The following is a 22,247-nucleotide window of genomic DNA, read 5'->3' on the forward strand; positions in this document are numbered from 1 at the left end:
TATTGGTCTAGATTTTTGTGCATACAAAGATCATCATTATTAATAAGCTTTCTATCAATATTTTGTAGACACTTTATCAAACACTAACTAGAAAAATCCTTTCAAAAATAGTAAATTTTTATTAAATAAAATATAACTACATCAATTTACATTCACTAATTTCTTCTACTAGACCAACTTTATACATTAAATCACTTACATTCTTTATACATAAAATCATGAGATCTAATAGTTATAAGCCTATATATGATATCTTAAGTAACCTGACTGAAATGTTGTGTGTCAGAAATCAAACACCTAGTTATAGGTGAAGTAAAAATCAACACCTGACTCCAATAACAGTAGCTTCTTAAAAATTAAATACCTGTATCATATAATTATTAATAACTTTAATTAACAGGATTGCTAGCTTCTCAATTTTTTGATTCCACCACCTTTTGATTTTAAAATATATTATTTTTATTTTTCTTGATTCCTATATAATTTTACCCGTTTTTTTGAATTTTAGAACCCATTCTTTTTAATTATTTTTATAGTTAGAATCCTATTTTTAATTATCTTTTAAGATAAATAGGTTTATAAATTGGACCAACTAAATAGTTTCTGAAAAATATAAACCACTATCAACTAAATAGGTCATGTATTTAAATTCAATATTTTAATTTATATTTTTTTAATTTTTTGGTGAAATTCTATTTTAATAAAATGATATGAATATTATAGATATTATATTTTGGTTTCACCTCTAGAAAATAATAAATTTGTTAAAATCGTATTTTGATTAAAATTCTATTTCTTTAGAATTCTAAATTATTTACGGTTACGCCGTATTTTAGTTTCACTTCTAAATTTTTTTTATGTATAGTTCTAAAATATAAATATATAAGAATTGCAAAATTTAATAATATGTAAATAAAACAAAATTTTAATCTTAATTTAAAATAAACAGAACATGAAATGAAGAAAATGTCATTAATATAATTATATATGTATAGATATTTGCATCACCATCACAATACTAAAATAAATCATGATTAAATTTTATAACATGTCCATTAATTAATAATATTTTTATTTATAAAATCCAATAGTCATAACTATGACTTCTTAGAAATCAAACACATAAATCCAATAATTTATATGTCTTAAAAATTAAACACTTGAGTACAACATCTATGAATTTTACGTGAACCAAATAACCAATACCTAATGAATAAATAGGTCTCAAAAAATAAAAAGACACCTAGATAAATAAAATCATCAATATTTAATCAAAATATATTTACTACTATAAATATAAAATACCTAATTATAAACATCATAATACTCGCAACTAAAATTTACACATATATTACTCATTGATTCGAGCTCCTAGATGATATAGAGTCCATAAGCACACATATATTAAGTAGGGATGGCAAAAAAATCCGATCTGAAACCCAAAATTTTAGATTTATCGAACCTGATTTTTTAGATTTGAATTTGGATATTAGGTATACCGACCCGAAACCTGATCCGAAATCTGAAACTCTATCTGAATCTGATCCGAACCCTAAATCCGAAAAAAAATCCCGAATTATTATATATATATTAATTATATATATAATATTAGAATTTTATATATTACACATTATAATATTATAATATATATATTATAATATACATTATACTTATTATTATATAATTTTTAGAACATATATTTTGACATTTATGTTAAAAATTAACTAATTATAAAGTTTAATGAAATATAATTATTCAATCATTTAACCGGTGATAAGGTTTATAAGATTAACAAAACATCTTTTAGTGATAAATCTAAAAAATTGGTTATCAATTGAGTTATTTTTTTAAATATTAGTTATACATATAATAACACAATTAATGATGTGGTGAAGTGGTTGAAAATGACACGTTAAAACTCTTTATCTACAAGTCCTGTGTTCGATCCCAATCACTTGCAATATCAATAATTATATAAATTTTCAAATTTCGGATTTGGGTTCATATATGAATATCATATTCAAAAAAATTTCAGGTTTCAGGTATACCCGAATCCGATCCGAAATTCGATGAATCGGGTTCGGGTATAAATTTTAAGTAAAATGAAACATGCACCGAGTGTGTATATATATATATATAAGCTAATTAATTACATAACAAATAAAACACATTCCTCAGCAAATCTTTTACATTTTTTTAGACAAATACAAAGTTATTATGGAATAACGCTTTTCTAAATTTTTAGTATAAATTATATTCTAAATTTTAATTATTTAAAAATTATTGTATTTTTTAACTACATATCATATATTCAAATTAAATAAAATATTATAATTGTAACATACATATTACTCTTAAATTAATGAATCTACTAATCATAAAATTTAGATATTTTTTAAATTTACAAACCCAAGCCAGGTAAACAAGTAATACTACTATTAATTGGTCCCACCTATTTTTTTTTTATTTTTGTCCATTGAATTACAATTTTTCTTAACTTTCCCACACACCTCCCACGTATACAAATCAAAAAAACGACAGGAGTAGTCCTTGCCACTTGTTTTATCCAAAAATATTGCGTAATCCAATACATATGTTGAAAACATCAATATTGCAATCAAGAAAAATAGAGTTCATGTTAGAAATTTGTTGAAAATAAACTGTATTAAAAATCAGCGACTAATGTTTTTCTGTTGTGAATGGATGTCCCGAGAACTTTCTAGATTTAATCTTTTGATCTTTCATAAATATGAGTTTGTTGACTTTTCAAGTTCATGTATCTTGTATATCCTACACTTATAAATAGCCATCTAAATGGAATTTGTAAATACACTTGAAATAATATATTCTCTCTTCTTCTCTCTTTCTCTTCTTCTCTTGGTGTATCTATACTATATTTCCAATACGTTATGAGCACGATTTGCTTAAAAAGTTTGGAGGTCACTTATCGTACAATAAATCACCTACATATCTTCTTTATTTATCTCACCTAAGGTATGTAATCTTTCATGTTAAGATAACTTGATTTGTTATTATATCTTTACATAATCATATATTCAGAATATGTCCATTTTTGGTACTATACTTCTTTGCACTAGACATATAATAAAAGAAAAATTACATGCATGTGTCCCGCCTTGTAATTTGTTTTTTGTACATAATGTTAAACCTAGCTAGACGATTTATCATATGTTAGACTAGTTAATTACCAAAACACGTTATTTTAATGTGCCCAAAATATACAAAATTATTAATTTATAAGCATTTATGTAAATGTATAGTTTCATTTTAGATCATGGATGCAAGTGATGAAAGTTGTTTATGGATTATATGATACCTATGATATAATAGGCCTCAAAAGATTATATGGTAATCTCTGAAAATATTTTATTCTACCCACATCAATGATAATTATAAGTTTTCTAGCATATATAATTTGTTTAGCTTCACATGCATGTATTTAGACATCACAATTTTATTTTTGTAAAATTAGATATACATACATGTTTGAAATAATAATAATATATTTTTGTGATTATTTTTCTAAGAATGGCAAACTTCACCAAACTTGAATTTGAGGCTCTTGATATCACCGGAAAGAATTATTTATCATGGATACTAGACATTAAAATTCATTTGGCCGCACAAGGTCTTGGAGACACCATTAAAGAGGGAAACAAAGAATCTGAATTAAACCACGCAAAAGCGATGATTTTTCTCCGCTGTCATCTCCACGAACGACTTAAAACTGAATATCTTAATGTGAAAGATCCACTTGAACTTTAGAAAAATTTGAAAGATAGATATGATCATCAAAAGACTGTGATTCTTCCAAAAGCTCGATATGATTGGATGCATTTGAGACTTCAAGATTTTAAAACCGTCAGTGAATATAACTCCGCGCTTTTTAAAATCAGTTCTCAACTAAAATTATGTGGAGAAAATATTACTGACGCAGACATGTTAGAAAAATCTTATTCAACTTTTCATGCCTCGAATGTACTCCTCCAGCAACAATATCGTGAAAAAGGTTTTACAAAATATTCAGATTTAATTTCTTGTCTTCTTGTTGCTGAACAAAACAACAAGTTTTTGATGAAGAATCATGAGTCTCGCCCACTTGGCTCTAGCCCTTTCCCTGAAGTGAATGCGGCAACATATAGTTTTGGGCGTGGTCGTGGACGCGGTCGAGGAAATCAAGTAAGAAACAACTATCCTTGTAAACAAGGAAATTCAAATTACAACCTGAAGTTTGTGAAAAAAGATGAAAATGTGGAGAAAGATAAGAAAGGGCAAAAGAATGTTGAGAATATTTTGTTTTAGATGCGGTATGAAGGGTCATTGGTCGCGTACCTGTCGTACGCCCAAACACTTAGCTGAACTATACAAATCATCCCGGAAGGAGAAAGAAAAGACTGTTGAAGCAAATTTAGCTTTCCAGAATGAAGGACCCGAGTACAACCCCTATGACATGACACATTTAGATGCGTCTGATTTTTACGAAATCCCTGAAGGAAGCGGCAATATGAATGATACAGATATGATATAAATAATTATTTGGATGGAAGTTTTTTTATGTGTAAGACATTTTATGATTATTATTATTAAGTTACTAATTCTATGTACTTTTATTTGAAGTGTTATGGATATTTCTCATTCTCGGATTGATCACAAAATAAACGAAGATATTTGTCTTGTGGATAGTGCAACTACTCACACCATTCTTAAAAATGAAAAATATTTTACTCATCTACAAAAATGTAAAAGTAATGTCTATACAATTTCTGGAAGTACAAGTATAATCGAAGGCTCCGGAAGAGCTCATCTTTTGTTACCTGAAGGAACAAAATTTATTGTAAATGATGCATTATTCTCTCCGAACTCACAAAGAAATTTATTAAGTTTTAAAGATATTCGCAGAAATGGATATCATGTCGAAATAATGAGTAAAGTGAATAAAGAATTCCTTAATATCACATGCATCATTTCAGGTAAGAAAAGTATCAAGGAACAACTACCCGCCTTTACTTCCGGATTATATTATACAAACATTCGTACTATTGAAGCAAATGTCATCATAAACCAGAAGTTTATTGATACAAATAATTTTATGATTTGGCATGACCGGTTGGGACATCCGGGATCAAGTATGATGCGGAGAATTATTGAAAACTCAAATGGGCATCCACTGAAAAATCAGAAGATTTTTCAGACTAAAAAATTCTCTCGTGCTGCGTGTTCTCAAAGAAAGTTGATTATTAAGCCCTCTCCAGCAAAAATAGGAGTTGAATCTCCGAGATTTTTGGAACGTATTTAGGGTGACATATGTGGGCCCATTCACCCTTCATGTGGACCATTTAAATATTTTATGGTACTAATTGATGCATCAACAAGGTGGTCACATGTGTGCTTATTATCGTCTCGTAATCTGGCGTTTGCGAGACTACTTGCACAAATAGCTCGATAAAGAGCACAGTTCCCGGATCATAATATTGACACGATCTGTTTAGATAATGCAGGAGAATTTACTTCACGTGCATTTAATGAATATTGTATGTCAATTGGAATAAAAGTTGAACATCTTGTTGCTCATGTTCACACACAAAATGGTCTTACGGAATCATTTATTAAAAGACTTCAATGATTGTTAGACCTTTAATTATGAGAACAAATCTCCTAATTTCAGTTTAGGGGCATGCTATTTTACATGCAGCAGCACTTATACGCATCAAACCCACAAGTTATCATAAATTTTTTCCCTTACAATTGGCCTCTGGAAGAGAGCCTAATATTTCCCATCTTAGGACTTTCGGGTGTGCAGTATATGTCCCTATTGCTCCACCACAACGTACAAAGATGGGTCCCCAAAGAAGATTAGGGGTATATATCGGTTATGAATATCCCTCTATAATAAAATATCTCGAACCTTTGACCGGTGATATGTTTACAGCAAGGTACGCTGATTGTCATTTTGATGAAACAGTTTTTCCAAGATTAGGGGGAGAATACAAGATTATCTTAAAATCAGTGGGAAGAAATAAACTGCTGGAAAAAAGAAATTACATGGAATGCATCAACATTAAATATTTATGATCCTCGTATAAATCAATGCGAACTAGAAGTTCAGAAAATAATTCAGTTACAAGGCATTGCAAATCAATTACCTGATGTATTCACTGATATAAATAGAGTGACTAAGTCACACATACCAGCTGAAAATGCTCCTGCTAAGATAGAAGTTCCAGAAGGACAAATAATCAAAGCAAGTGAACCAGGACCTCGCATAAAGCGAGGTAGGCCGATCGGTTCCAAAGACAAAAACCCTTGAAAAAGAAAAGGGGTAAAAAGTGGAGATGCCCAAATAGAGGAAATAAAATCTCCAGAAGAGACTCCTCAAGAGACCTGTGACACTATAGATGAAACCTCAAAAGAGGACTAGGTACCTGAAAATGTTGAAAGTGAAGAGATCTCAATTAATTATGTTGTCACAGGAAAGAGATGGAACCGATATGACACTGCCGTCGACGAAAATTTTGCATATAATGTAGCGCTCGATATAATGACGGAAAATGAGGATCTTAAACCAAAATCCGTCGATGAATGTCGACGTAGAAATGATTGGCCAAAGTGGAAAGAAGCAATTAAAAATTGTTATTCCCAGTGGACTAACAATGAGATTTACAGAAGGGGGTTTGAATGTAAATCTCAAAACTTTTTCAAGTTTTGAGCAGTTTCTAAGGCTAAGTGTTTGAGTGATCAAATGTGTGTGAATTGCTTGAAGCTGATGCAGACAGATATATATTCAAACACAAATATAATGAGCACAAAGAACTTAAAAACTTTTCTGGTGGATTTGTTGTTCCACCAGAGATGTGTTATTTTAGAAAATCTGTGATTCAAAGAATTAAATCACAGCTGCTTCCTAGTACAAACTAGATGATTTTCTCTTTTGATATTTCTAAACAGCTCAGGAAAATTCATATCTAATTACTAGCTGCTACTTGATTTATATATCACCAAGTTTACAAGTGAAGACAAACTGTAAAATATAATTGAAAAGATTCTTCACATGTTTCTTCTTCATTTCTCTATCCAATGCAATCTAGGATAATCTGTAAATCTTTGAATACTTCCTTGTTTGCATCAGAATGGAAATGCTGCATTTTCTTGATTCCTCCTAGAGGCTTCCACATTCCAGTATGTCTCTGTCAACCCATGTGCCTTTGTCAGCTTGTGAATTGTCACTATCAACTGCTAATGAACTAAGCATCCGTTGAAGCTTTCATCCGTTGATGCCTTATCCGTTGAGGCTTTATCCGTTGAAGCTTTATCCGTTGATCCATTATCAGTTGAAGTCTTTATCCGTTGAAGCACTTATCCGTTGATGGATATTATCCGTTGAAGCATTAGAGACATCCGTTGAAGCTTTGTTTCTTATCCGTTGAAGGTCTTCAATATTCGTTGACACTTCTTCACTTATACAAAATTACAAGGCATGAAATATTTATAATTAGCCCTCCTATTTGTACATCCATTAGTAGTCAACATGACTGATTATTTCCTAACAACATCTAAGAATTACAGCTTGAAACCAGAGAGTGAAATGTGCTACAATACTAAACTTATTGCTAAATAAAGCTACTCCTTCAACGGATAGCCAAGATGGTCTTATCCGTTGAGGCTACAAACACTAGATTTCTACTTAAGTGTTTTGCTTAACTTATCATCAAACTAATACACATATTCCTAACAATCTCCCCCTATTTATGTCTACTAGAACTGTAGGCACAAATTTGGGTTTAGCTTGATGATAACAAAACACTTAACAAATTTATAAACTGTAATAAAGCAGAAATTCAAAAAGTGCTACAAAAATGTATATGTTGAGATGGAATTGAAGAATTACATTGTTTCCAAGGGTGCTCCTTTAGCCTGAGCAAATTACTTTTTTTTCCTTTGATCCCTGGTTTTCTTTCCTAGCCTCCCGTCATTCTCCTCTATTTGAAGTTGAAGTTGTCTGTAGAATTCAGCTTCATCTTCTTCGTTGATATCTAACTTAGATTGCATATCCTTGAGAGTTTCATTACTGGAAATCTTTAGCTGATCTTCAATTCTGAAAAATCTTCTGACTCCTTTATTGTCTCTGAACTCCATCAACCAATGAGGTGATTTGTGAATTGTAATTCCTCTTTCTTGAATGAGTAAAGTTCTAGGCAAAGCATTGGGCTCCCTCCAAGTTTTCCTTATGTTGGCAATCTTGTTGAGAATCTCAGTCTTGGCAGTCCTGATAAAGCCAGAATCCCTTTGTATGGATGAGTAGACTCTGATCAAGGTAGAGTAGCCTTCATTCAGAATTCTGTGAAGAGGCCACGTTCTTTCCCCAGCTCCTTTGTATTTGAACACTAGTCTTTCTGGTAGCTGTCTGTAGGCAGCTATTCCCCTTACATCCTCCAGCTCATCCAGATAGAGTTCAATGTCTGAAAATTCTTTTATGTCACAGATGTGAACATAATCATCTTTAGAGGTTTGAGGTTTAGGCTTAGGCTTCTGTGTGAATTTGATTGAGGCTTTAGAGGGTGTTGATTTGATTCTTCTTTTCTGCTTCTTTGATGGTGGAGAAGAGGTTAGGAAGGTGGGCAATTTGATGGTGTCCCAATCAATTGGTTCCTCCTTGGGAATGATTGTTTCACCATGAATGTTCATGAAGGGGTCAGGTACAATGGGTTCAGGAATAGAGGGTAGTGGTTTGGATATTGATTGGGTTTCTTCAGTCTTATCTACCTTCTTTCTCTTTGCATTGACCTTCTTTCTTTTCCCTTTCTGCCATTCTTCCTTACTTCTTTCCTCCATCTCAGTACCAACCATGTCCCCCATAGCTTCATCTTCACCTTTGTCTTCAATTTCTTTCTGTTCTTCAGCCTGACTTGACTTTAGCTGTTTTTCAAGCTTTGCTTGTGCTCTTTTGTCAGCCTTTAGCTGTTTGGCTTCTTCCTTCAACCTTTTGGTTTCTTCCCTCTTGGCTATTGAGAATTTGGGATGTCCTTGCATCACACATATGCTCTTTCCCTCTCTGAAGATAATAGCCATGTTTCTCCTTACAGCCTCATCCATGGTCTCTTTGAGATATGCAATACTTCTACCTAAAAGCTTGTCCTCATCAGCTTTTGGAAGAAGAAAATCCACCTCTTTTAGAGGATTCTTTGTAGAGTCCTTATTGGATCTATTGTTGGGCTTGAGAACCATAGGTTGCGGATCTTTGGAAGAAGTTTCTCCATCCTTATGCCTCCCTACTGGCTTGAGTTCCATAATAATTGATTCCACTTTTGTGCTATGCTTCATAGATTGTGATTGAGAAGTTGTAGAACCAAATATTAGTTGCATCTTTTCATCAATCTTCTTCCTTTGCTCTTTGACTTACAATTCAGCTGCTGCTATCTGGATTAGATCAATTCCATCTAGCTTTCCTTTGACTTGAATAGTTGGAGAAGTTGTGATGACAGGAACTAGCACTTGAGAAATCTGAACTGTTGTAGATGACTCTCCTTCCCCTTCCCCTTTATTCTCCCCCTTTTTGTTATCATCAAGGGTAGAGGTCAAGCCTTGTGCTTGTGCCAGCTGCATGAGTAGATTTGTTTGAGTTTGTTGATTCTGAAGAATGGTGACCATAGAGTCTTCAATGATATGAACCCTATCTTCCAATCTGGCCAGCCTCTTGTCAGCATCAGATGCTTTCTTCAGTCTCCCCAACAAATCTTGCATAGTACCATAGGGTATAACTGAATCCAATTTCTCAGCATTGTAGGATTTCAGATCAGCAATGTCCTGCTTGAGCTCATCCACACTTAGATTTTGCTGGTAATGCTGCAACTGCAAAAGATGCAGAGATTCCAGATGAGCTTGAAGAATTGCCTTGGTACCAGCATCTTGAGTCTCCTGAAGGGCCTTCTGAATTATCATGACTTGTCTGACCAAAGAGATACCAAACTCTCCTGGTGTTGATGGTTTTGCCCATGCCCATTCAGGAAGATCAGGAACAGAACTTGGGCCTGCTACTCCCCCTAAGTTCATGCTCTCATTCAAAGAATTAGAGTCATCATCATTAGAATTTACTCCAAATTCTTCAGATGGCTCACCAGCTTGAGAAGGCAGCCTGTTGACAGCAGCTTTGTCTCTGAGAAGAGATTCTGAAGTGTGTACAATGTGTAGTGTCTGTTCTGCCTCCACATTGCCCTGTGCAGCCAATAATTGATAGGCTGAAACAGGGTGAGTAAAAGTGTCAGCATCCAAGGAAATGTTATCAATGACAGCTTTGTAATGTTGCTGAAATTGTCTTTCCTTTTCTGCATCATCCACTTTCATTAACTCACTAGCAATGGCTGGATCCACCCTTATAGCTTCTGTACCTGCCTTTCTCTCAATTTCTCTCTGTTCTTGCATCAGGGGCTCCCCCTGGCTCACACACACCCTCACACCCTCACCCTCACCTTCTAAGGTGGCACTCCTCTCACTCACTTTTGCCATGCTGGAAGAAATAACATGCATATGGTGACTCTCAACCTCTCCTTTTGCCTGGGAGCAACCCAGCCTCTCACTCAAAAGATCACTCCCTTCCCTCAAACCTAAAAGTGATTGTACATTTGCCATGTCCTCTACAGTTGGAATTGTTTCTGTTAAGTGTGTAGAGACCATCAACGGATAGGGAATATCCGTTGAAGTGGAAACTGATGACATCAACGGATAACTGCTGTTAAGCTTATCCGTTGAAGAACAACCACTTGTCAACGGATGAGAGATATCCGTTGAAGAAGGAAAAGATGTAGATATAGAAAGTGACATAATTGTTGAATCTGTGTGGATTGATTTTAAGTGTGGTGACACAGATTCTGTAACTACATCTGAAATAATGGGCTGATGATCCAACAAATCATCTAAAAGATGATGATCACCAGGTTTTGAGTGGGGCTCCTCCCTGAGTTTTAATGAGGGAGAATTAGGAATTGATGTGAATATCATATCCACATCCAGAGAGGGTGTTGGAGAGTTTGATGGATGGTGTGTTTCTATATTGAGAGAATGGGGCTGTGATTCCACATTTGCTGGAATCACATCAAGCTGAGTTTGAGAAGGCACATATACAGGTGGATGTATCTGTGCTGTGTGTGTCCCTTGTGTGGAAACTAGGGTCTTGGCCTTTTTCTTCCTTGAAAAGGCTTTAAATGGTGAATGTGTGGCTTCAGTGTCCCTCCCTCTTTTGTTCTGTGTCCCTGGTTGGGGACTATTTTCAATAGTTACACCCTTTTGGGAGGATGCAACTAGGGATGTGTTGGACTCCTTTTGAACCACCACAATCTTTTGAGAGACTGTGGCTTGGCTGGTTTGGGTACCACTCACCTCTCCCACCTTATCCTGGGGGGCTTTTTGATGTTCACCCCTCCCCTCACCACTCACACCCTGTTCACTCCCTTCAGGGTTTATGGTAGTTGTTACAACTGTTGTCTTTTGAGAAATAACAGAGGTAGGTTTCTTTGACTTGACTTTGGAAACTTTAGATTTGGTGGCTTTGGTAGGAGCCTGTTTGGTCAGAGACACAGGTTCCATAGCCACACTAGAAGGCAAAGAAACATTGGGGTTGGAAATAGTAGGAGTTATAGAAGTATTTACCTCACTTACCTGTGGTGCATTCATGATTGGCAAGTATACCAATGGCACCTGGCTGTTGAGGTTCATTCTCAAAAGGTCTGCAAGGACCCTTTTCTCTTGTGCCCAACATTTGAGTTTATTATTCTCATTGGATATAACCAAACCTTCATCAACATGGTTAGCCAATAATATAAAGAATCTAGCATAGTAGATGTTATGTGGTCTATTAGCTTTGTTACCTAATCTGGAACCTAATTCTAGCATAACACAGTTGCTAAAATTAAAGTACCTATCAGAAACTAGCATATAGAGCATATTAACAAGAGATGAAGTGATAGCATCAAAATTGCTAATCTTCCCAGAGAAAACCTTAATAAAGGCATCTCCAAGAAAACTCCATTCTTTCCTAAGGCCTTTCCTTCTAATACTACCTAAACTAGCAGAATCAAAAACATAGCCTATGGAATCTGGCATAGCAGAGACATCTTTATCAGTGTGTGGTGTCATGGCATTATTCTCAGGCAACTTAAAGCAGGATTGTATATCATCACAATTAATGCAATAGTCCTTACCTTTGAGAGAGAAGGCAATAGTCATATCTGTGGAATTGAACTCTGCAGTTGTCCAAATCTCCTCAATCACCTCACAGTAGATGGTTGGGGCTTCCAGCATTGCATAGCTTAGTTTGCAGTTTTTGATGAAGTCCATCATCTTGTGATAATCAGAATGGGCTTCATTCTTTTCAACCAAGGCTATGAAATTATTCTTTTCATAAACAAATCCTGTTTGAGACATAATTTTGACTACTGGTGCCATTGTTGTGAGTAGAGGTTGCAGAGAAAAATTTGAGAATTTAGAGAGAAATAGAATAAGAATTGCAAGAAAGCGTAAAGTGAGAATAAGAGTTCAATTGGGCTTTTATACTTTCTTGAATTAAAACGTAAATAAAATGATTAAATGATACTTTTAAGTAAGTTACAGCCGTTCAGGAATAAATAAAACTGTAGAAATTCTGAAAACTACCTTAAATACAAATACATACAACACTGTATATCTGTATCAACGGTTGAGTAAAAGAATCAACGGCTGTGACTCACTTATAGTAACTGACGTGACACTTCAACGGATAAGGGAAATAGTTATCCGTTGATGAACAACACCATTTTATCCGTTGAAGGATAAAATTACCAGAAATGTATTTGTCTTTCAACGGATAATGAACATCCGTTGATAGAACAATTTTGGCTTTCAACGGATAGAGAATATCCGTTGATAGGATAAGTCTTAACTAAAGCCAACTTTGTTCTTGTAGCAAATTCATTTCAGGCTTCAAGATAGATTATATAGATGACATAGATTATGAATAATTAAGCATACCTAACTCACTTACTAATCTTGTGAATGTTGATTCATCAAGTGGCTTGGTAAATATGTCTGCAATCTGCTTTTCACTTGGAACAAAATGAAGTTCCACTGTACCTTTCATCACATGTTCCCTAATGAAGTGGTACTTGATATCAATGTGCTTGGTTTTTGAGTGCTGCACTGGATTTTCAGTAATGGCAATGACACTTGTGTTGTCACAGAATATTGGAATTTTGTCAACAGTCAGACCATAGTCAAATAGTTGATTCCTCATCCATAGTATCTGTGCACAGCAACTACCAGCAGCAATGTACTCAGCTTCAGCTGTTGATATAGAAACAGAATTCTGCTTCTTTCTGAACCATGATACAAGCTTGTTCCCTAGAAATTGACAGGTGCCTGTTGTGCTTTTCCTGTCTATTTTGCAACCTGCATAATCTGCATCTGAGTAGCCAATTAGATCAAAACCAGACTCTCTAGGGTACCAAATTCCTAGATTTGGAGTCCCCTTGAGATATCTGAAAATTCTTTTAATAGCCACTAAGTGAGATTCTTTAGGGTCAGCTTGAAATCTAGCATAGGGACATGTAGAAAACATTATATCAGGTCTACTAGCAGTTAAATATAAAAGTGAGTCAACCATGCCTCTATAACTTGTAATATCCACAGACTTTTCAGCCTTGTTTAATTCAAGCTTAGTGGCAGTGGCCATGGGAGTTTTTGCAGGTGAACAATCCATTAAGTCAAACTTCTTTAAAAGATCATAAATATATTTAGTTTGACTAATGAAAATTCCACCACTAACTTGTTTAACTTGTAAACCAAGAAAGTAAGTTAGCTCTTCCATCATGCTCATTTCATATTTACTTTGCATTAATTTAGCAAACTTTTTACAAAGCTTATCATCTGTAGATCCAAATATAATATCATCTACATAAATTTGTACAAGTATCTTGGAGCCATTAACATTTCTAAAGAAGAGAGTTTTGTCAACAGTACCTCTTGTGAAGTGATTATCTAGAAGAAACTTTGACAAAGTCTCATACCAGGCTCTAGGTGCTTGCTTTAGTCCATAGAGTGCTTTCAACAGATAATACACATAGTCTGGAAAATTTGGATCTTCAAAACCTGGAGGTTGGCTTACATAAACTTCTTCCTCCAATTCCTCATTTAGAAATGCACTCTTGACATCCATTTGATAGACTTTGAAATTGGCATTAGCTGCATAGGCTAGAAAGATTCTGATGGCTTCAAGTCTGGCAACTGGAGCAAATGTTTCATCAAAATCTATTCCCTCTTGTTGAGAATAGCCTTTAGCAACCAATCTGGCTTTATTCCTTATGACAATGCCATTTTCATCCATCTTGTTTCTGAATACCCATTTTGTGTCAATAGAACACTTGTTCTTTGGCTTGGGTACCAACTTCCATACTTTGTTCCTCTCAAATTGGTTTAGCTCCTCTTGCATTGCTAAAATCCAATCTGGATCCAATAGAGCTTCTTCCACTCGCTTAGGTTCCTCCTGTGATAGAAAGCTACTATACAGACATTCATCTTGAGTAGCCCTTATAGTTTGCACTTTTGATATAGCATCACCAATAATCAGTTCAAAAGGGTGATTCTTGGTCCATTTCCTTTGAGGTGGTAGATTAGCCCTAGATGAGGTTGCCTCAGTATTGTCATGATGTGAGATAGAATGTTGATTTGTTGAAACTCCCCCTGAGTTGCTGATCCTTTGAAAGGAATTGGGAGCTCTATCAACTGATGAAGTGAATTGATTATCCGTTGACAGACTGTGATCAACGGATGCTTCATTATGAACTTTAACGGATGATGCACTTTGTCTTTCAACGGATGCTGCATTGCTTCTTTCAACGGAAACTGAATTATGATTTTCAACGGATGCAGCATTTTGTGCATTATCCAAAGGCAGATTCTGAATTCTTCTTGAGATGCCTTCTTCATCATTCTCATCTTCACTATCATCACTGTATATCTCAATGTTGTCAAATTTGAGTCCTTCATGATGTCCCTCATCTGTTAGTCCATCAATCTTTTTATCATCAAACACAACATGTACAGATTCCATGACAATGTTGGTTCTTAGATTGTAGACCCTATATGATTTTCCAGCAGAATAACCAACAAATATTCCTTCATCAGCCTTTGCATCAAACTTCCCTTTGTGATCAGATTGATTCCTTAAGATGTAGCATTTGCAACCAAAGACATGTAGAAAGTTTAAAGTTGGTTTTCTTCTCTTGAATAATTGATAGGGAGTCATGCATTTTGCCTGATTGATTAGAGAAATATTCTGAGTGTAACATGCACAGTTAACAGCCTCAGCCCAAAAATAGGTTGGGAGTTTTGACTCTTCAAGCATTGTCCTTGCAGCTTCAATTAGTGATCTGTTCTTCCTTTCCACCACACCATTTTGTTGTGGAGTTCTTGGAGCTGAGAACTCATGCATGATCCCACTTTCTTCACAGAACAACTTCATGGTTGAATTCTTGAACTCAGTTCCATTGTCACTCCTAACATTCCTTACTTTGAAATCAGGATGATTGTTGACTTGCTTGATATGATTGATGATGATTTCACTAACTTCATCCTTTGATCCAAGAAAATAAACCCATGAAAACTTTGAGAAATCATCTACAATCACTAGGCAATATCTTTTCCTTGAAATTGACAATACATTGACTGGTCCAAAAAGATCCATGTGTAGAAGTTGTAGTGGTTCATCAATTGCAGATTCAAGCTTCTTACTGAATGATACTTTCTTTTGCTTTCCTTTCTGACAAGCATCACACAGTCCATCCCTTGTGAATTCCACTAGAGGCATTCCTCTAACTAAGTCCTTTTTGACTAGATCATTCATTGTCTTGAAATTTAAATGGGACAGCTTCTTGTGCCATAGCCAACTTTCAACTGGACTTGCTTTGCTGAGAAGACAAGTAATGGATTCTGCATCTGTAGAGTTGAAATCAGCTAAGTACACATTCCCTTTTCTAACTCCAGTTAGAACCACTTTATTGTCCTTTTTACTTGTGATAATACAAGCTTCAGAATTGAAGGAAACATTATTCCCTCTGTCACATAGTTGACTGATGCTCAATAAATTGTGTTTGAGACCATCAACCAATGCAACTTCATCAATGATGACATTTTCTTTTGAAATCAAGCCATATCCCATAGTGAATCCTTTGCTGTCATCTCCAAAGGTTATGCTAGGGCCAACTCTCTCCTTAAACTCTGTGAGCAGGGTGAAATCTCCTGTCATGTGTCTTGAACAACCACTGTCTAAGTACCATAGATTCCTTCTTTGTCCCTGCACACAACAAAATCAATCAAGTTGATTTTGGTACCCAAGTTTTCTTGGGTCCAGCCTTGTTAGTCTTTTTCCTAGACTTCATTCCTCCTGCATCTTTTGACTTAGGTAACTTTGGGTCAACCTTGGTCTCAGATGTGGTTGGTTGAAGTGTAGGGTTAGTCACAGAATCATTTAACACATTTGATTGAATTTGATAAGGCATAGGTTGTGCTAACATGTTATTCCACATAGACATATTGTATGGCATTTGAGGCATACTAAATGCAGTAAAATAAGGATTGTTAATATATGGCATGTTTGCAAAATGTGCATGGGGATTCTGGTGAGACATAACAGGCATAACATGCAGAGGTGACATAGACATGTTAGGCATGGAGGGATTTGAAGGCATAGGAGCATTTTTAACAGATTTGCAATTATCAGATAGGTGATTAACACTTTTACAATGCACACAGCTTTTTCTAGGAGCATACCTATCAGGTGTGTAATTGTTATGTTTATTAATCCCTACCTTCCCATTTCTTTTAGATTTTCTTTTAGTTTCCTTCTTGTCCTCAACCAACTTAAGCCTACCTTTTAGCTGATCTAAAGTTATGTGTCCTATATTCACCTTACTGACATCTCTGGATGTGCTAGCTCCTTCTTTGACAAAGTTCTTGAGAGTTGAATCATTTTTTTATTGAGATTTTTATTTTTAAAAGAACTTGCCTGTTTTAATTGACGAGCCTTCAACGGATGCTCCTTTTCTTCCTTCAACGGATAACTTTCATCATCCGTTGATTCCACATCCGTTGACAATCCATCAATTAATTCTAACTCCTTTTTGTTTTTCTTCCAGGCATCCTCACAGAATGATTCAATTCCCTGAACCTTTGCAATTTGAACACTAACATCCCTAGATGTTTTCCAGGCCTTGATTACCTCTTGCTCACTTTCTAACTGTGTAGAAAGAATTTCTACTTTCTTAACAGCTTCTGCTAGTTCACTCTCAACAGTCAAGCATTTAAGTTTTATCTTTTCAAGCTCAATTACCTGATCCTCTAACACAGAATTCCTATCACTTAAAAACACATTATTCTCCTTGATCATAGTGTTTTCTTTTGCTAGTGATTTAAGGGAAACACGCAAATGATATAATTCATTGGTCATATCATTTATGGCTTCATTGCATTCATGTTTAGAAAGCTGAGAGAGATCAGTAGTAATTACCTGGTTGCTTGATGAACTAGTTTCATTTTCATAAGAATTAGCCATTAGGGCTAGGTTGACATATTCCACATCATCATCTTCATTTACCCCATCTGCTGCCCAATCATCTTGAGTGAGAAAAGCTCTTTCCTTTTGTTTGAGCAAATCAAAATACTTCTTTTTGTAATCAACTTGCTCAAATTTCTTTTTCTCAGAATTTGGCTTCCTACACTCACTTGCAAAGTGTCCACTAATGCCACAGTTGTAACATTTGAACTTTGATTTGTCCACCATGTTTTTGTTTGGCTTAGTGAACTTTGTGTTTTTCCTGAACTTCATTTTTGCAAACCTCCTGGACAGAAAGGCCAAATGTTCTTCAATATCATCAGATTCATCCTGACTGGAATTGTCTTCATCCTCAGCAACTTGCTCTTTATCCTTGCTTGATTCTGATTTGCTTGTGCCAATTTTGAGACTTGGCATTGTCTTCTCCTCATTCCTGGCTTCCATCTTCTCACTGTCAGCTACAAGAGCAACTGTTCCTCCTTTTCTCTTTCCCTTTTCCAAAAGCTCATCCTGCTCCATTTCAAGTTCATAAGTCTTCAGAATTCCATATAATCTTTCAAGTGTGAAGTTCTTATAATCTTGAGAATTTCTCAAAGATACAGTCATGGGCTTCCATTCCTTTGGCAGAGACCTAAGAAATTTTAAGTTGGAATCCTTGACTTGGTACACTCTACCATACAGCTTCAATCCATTCAACAGTTTCTGAAACCTGTTGAAGGTATCATTTAATGATTCACCTTCTTCAAAGTGAAAATATTCATACTGTTGAATAAGAAGCTGCATCTTGTTCTCTCTGACCTGCTCAGTACCTTCACAGATGATTTATACAGTATCCCAAACTTCCTTTTCAGTTTGGCTATTGATGACATTGTCAAACATATCTTGATCTAAGCCATTAAACAAAATGTTCATGGCTCTCTTATCCTTGCGGATTTCTTCCATGTCTTCAATAGTCCATTCTGCTTTTGGCTTGGGAATGGACTGTCCAACAGCAACTGTTGCAGTAGCAGCTGTGGCTACTTTGTGAGGGATGTGAGGACCATTTTCAATATAGTTGATGTAGCTTTCATCTTGAGAAAGAAGATGTAAATGCATCTTCACTTTCCAGTGATGATAATTATCTTTTTCCAGGACTGGGATCTTTACACCAATATCCTTCCTACTCATGCTGGTAGCAGGAGGATTCTTCTGTGCACTTATGATGTTAGCATAATAGATCTTTAAACTCTTTGTATGTTAAGAGCTTGCTCTGATACCAATTGTTATTCCCAGTGGACTAACAATGAGATTTACAGAAGGGGGTTTGAATGTAAATTTCAAAACTTTTTCAAGTTTTGAGCAGTTTCTAAGGCTAAGTGTTTGAGTGATCAAATATGTGTGAATTGCTTGAAGCTGATGCAGACAGATATATATTCAAACACAAATGTAATGAGCACAAAGAACTTAAAAACTTTTCTGGTGGATTTGTTGTTCCACCAGAGATGTGTTATTTCAGAAAATCTGTGATTCAAAGAATTAAATCACAGCTGCTTCCTAGTACAAACTAGATGATTTTCTCTTTTGATATTTCTAAACAGCTCAGGAAAATTCATATCTAATTACTAGCTGCTACTTGATTTATATATCACCAAGTTTACAAGTGAAGACAAACTGTAAAATACAATTGAAAAGATTCTTCACATGTTTCTTCTTCATTTCTCTATCCAATGCAATCTAGGATAATCTGTAAATCTTTGAATACTTCCTTGTTTGCATCAGAATGGAAATGCTGCATTTTCTTGATTCCTCCTAGAGGCTTCCACATTCCAGTATGTCTCTGTCAACCCATGTGCCTCTGTCAGCTTGTGAATTGTCACTATCAACTGCTAATGAACTAAGCATCCGTTGAAGCTTTCATCCGTTGATGCCTTATCCGTTGAGGCTTTATCCGTTGAAGCTTTATCCATTGATGCATTATCAGTTGAAGTCTTTATCCGTTGAAGCACTTATCCGTTGATGGATATTATCCGTTGAAGCATTAGAGACATCCGTTGAAGTTTTGTTTCTTATCCGTTGAAGGTCTTCAATATCCGTTGACACTTCTTCACTTATACAAAATTACAAGGCATGAAATATTTACAATTAGCCCTCCTATTTGTACATCCATTAGTAGTCAACATGACTGATTATTTCCTAACAACATCTAAGAATTACAGCTTGAAACCAGAGAGTGAAATGTGCTACAATACTAAACTTATTGCTAAGTAAAGCTACTCCTTCAACGGATAGCCAAGATGGTCTTATCCGTTGAGGCTACAAACACTAGATTTCTACTTAAGTGTTTTGCTTAACTTATCATCAAACTAATACACATATTCCTAACAAAAATGAATTGAGCTCACTTAATAAACATAAAGTGTTTGGACCTGTAGTCCGAACTCCTGAAGGGACAAAACTTGTTGGTTTCAAATGGGTATTTGTGCGAAAGAGAAATGATAAAAATGAAATTGTAAGATACAAAGCACGTCTAGTTGCTCAAGGTTTTTCGCAAAAACCAGGCATTGATTATGAGGAAACATATTCTCCTATAATGGATGGAACGACCTTTCGTTATCTTATCAGCCTTTCAGTGATTGAAAAATTAGAAATGCGTATGCTGGATGTTGTGACAACATATTTGTATGGTTCTCTTGATAAAGATGTATATATGAGGATCCCTGAAGGATTCCGAATACCAGAAGCATCTAGACCACATTCTCGCGACCTTTACTCGATCAAGTTGCAAAGGTCAATATATGGATTAAAACAGTCTGGTCGAATGTGGTACCAAAGGTTAAGCGAGTACTTGTTAAGGGAACGATATATAAATAATCCCATTTGTCCATGTGTATTTATAAAGAAGACTGACTCTTCATTCGCTATAGTTGCTATGTATCTTGATGATTTAAATATAATTGAAAGCTCCTGAAGAGCTCCAGAAAATAGTTAATTATATTAAGGCAGAATTTGAAATAAAATATCTTGGGAAAACAAAATTTTGTCTTGGACTTCAAATTGAACATTTGAGAGATGGAATTTTTGTTCACCAATCAACATATACTGAAAAATTACTTAAACGATTTTACATGGATAAATCACATCCATTCAGTTCCCCCACGGCTGTTCGATCACTTGATAAGAAAAAGGATGTGTTCCGGCCAAAGGAGAAAAATGAAGAGGCACTCAGTCCTGAAGTACCTTACCTTAGTGCTATCGGTGCACTTATGTATCTTGCTAATAATACGCGACCAGGAATTGCATTATCTGTAAATCTATTAGCAAGACATAGTTGCGCTCCAACTCGGAGGCATTGGTATGGAGTTAAACATATTTTTCGATACCTTCGAGGCACAACTGATATGGGATTATTTTATTCTAATAAATCCAAAGCAGTGCTAACTGGTTATGCAGATGCAGGATATTTATCTGATCCCGATAAAGCTCGATCACAAACAGGTTATTTGTTCACTTATGGAGATACGACCATCTCATGGCGATTAGTGAAACAATCTTTGGCTGCTACCTCTTCTAATCATGCAGAAATTCTTGCAATCCATGAAACTAGTCGAGAATGTGTTTGGTTGAGATCAATATGTCAGCATATTAGGGAGTCATGTGGCATGCATCATGACAGGAAAGTTTCGACAATAATATTCGAAGACAATACAGCATGCATCGAGCAGTCAAAGAAAGGATATATCAAAGGCGATAATACTAAACATATATCCCCCAAGTTTTTCTTCACACATGATCTTCAAGTAAATGGAGAAATAAAGTCCAACAGATTCGCTCAAGTGACAACCTTGCAGATCTATTCACGAAGTCACTACCTTCATTAATTTTTGAGAAGTTGGTACATAAGATTGGCATGCGTCGACTTAAGGACTTGAACAAAATTTTCATAATCGATGTACTCTTTTTCCTTTACTAGGATTTTTTCCCAATGTGTTTTTTCCTAGAAATGTTTTAACGAGGAATGATTATCGAAAAATGGACATCCAAGGGGGAGTGTTGTGAATGGATGTCCCTAGAACTTTCTAGATTTAATCTTTTGATCTTTCATAAATATGTGTCTATTGACTTCTCAAGTTCATGTATCAAGTTCATGTATCATGTTCATGTATCAAGTTCATGTATCTTATATATCCTACACCTATAAATAGTCATCTAAATGGAGTTTGTAAACACACTTGAAATAATATATTCTCTCTTCTTCTCTCTTTCTCTTATTCTCTTGGTGTATCTATATTAAATTTTTAATGTACATACTTTACTATCGAAATACATTTACTTTGAAATCAGAATTAGAATTGATCGATATCTAGGTGTTGTTCCAATAAAAATGTTTAAATTTTTATGAAAAGTGCTTATTAAACGTATTTTGTAAAAGTTGAGAATTACTCAGATATTAATTATTTTTTGAATAATTAGACTTGTATATATTACAAATGAGTTTTTATTTCTAACAAATTTTCGACCAGAGATAAAAATTTTATCCTTGATTTTGAAATATATAGAATTATCTAATCGTGTCCAATATTAACGAATTTAATTGGCAATTACACAAGAGTTAGTAAATAAAATGTCCGTTTGAAAAATATTAAAATAATTAACTTATAACTTAAAACTAATAAGT

This window comes from Apium graveolens, chromosome 7 (assembly GCF_009905375.1).
Source record: "Apium graveolens cultivar Ventura chromosome 7, ASM990537v1, whole genome shotgun sequence".
Taxonomy (NCBI): Eukaryota; Viridiplantae; Streptophyta; class Magnoliopsida; order Apiales; family Apiaceae; genus Apium; species Apium graveolens.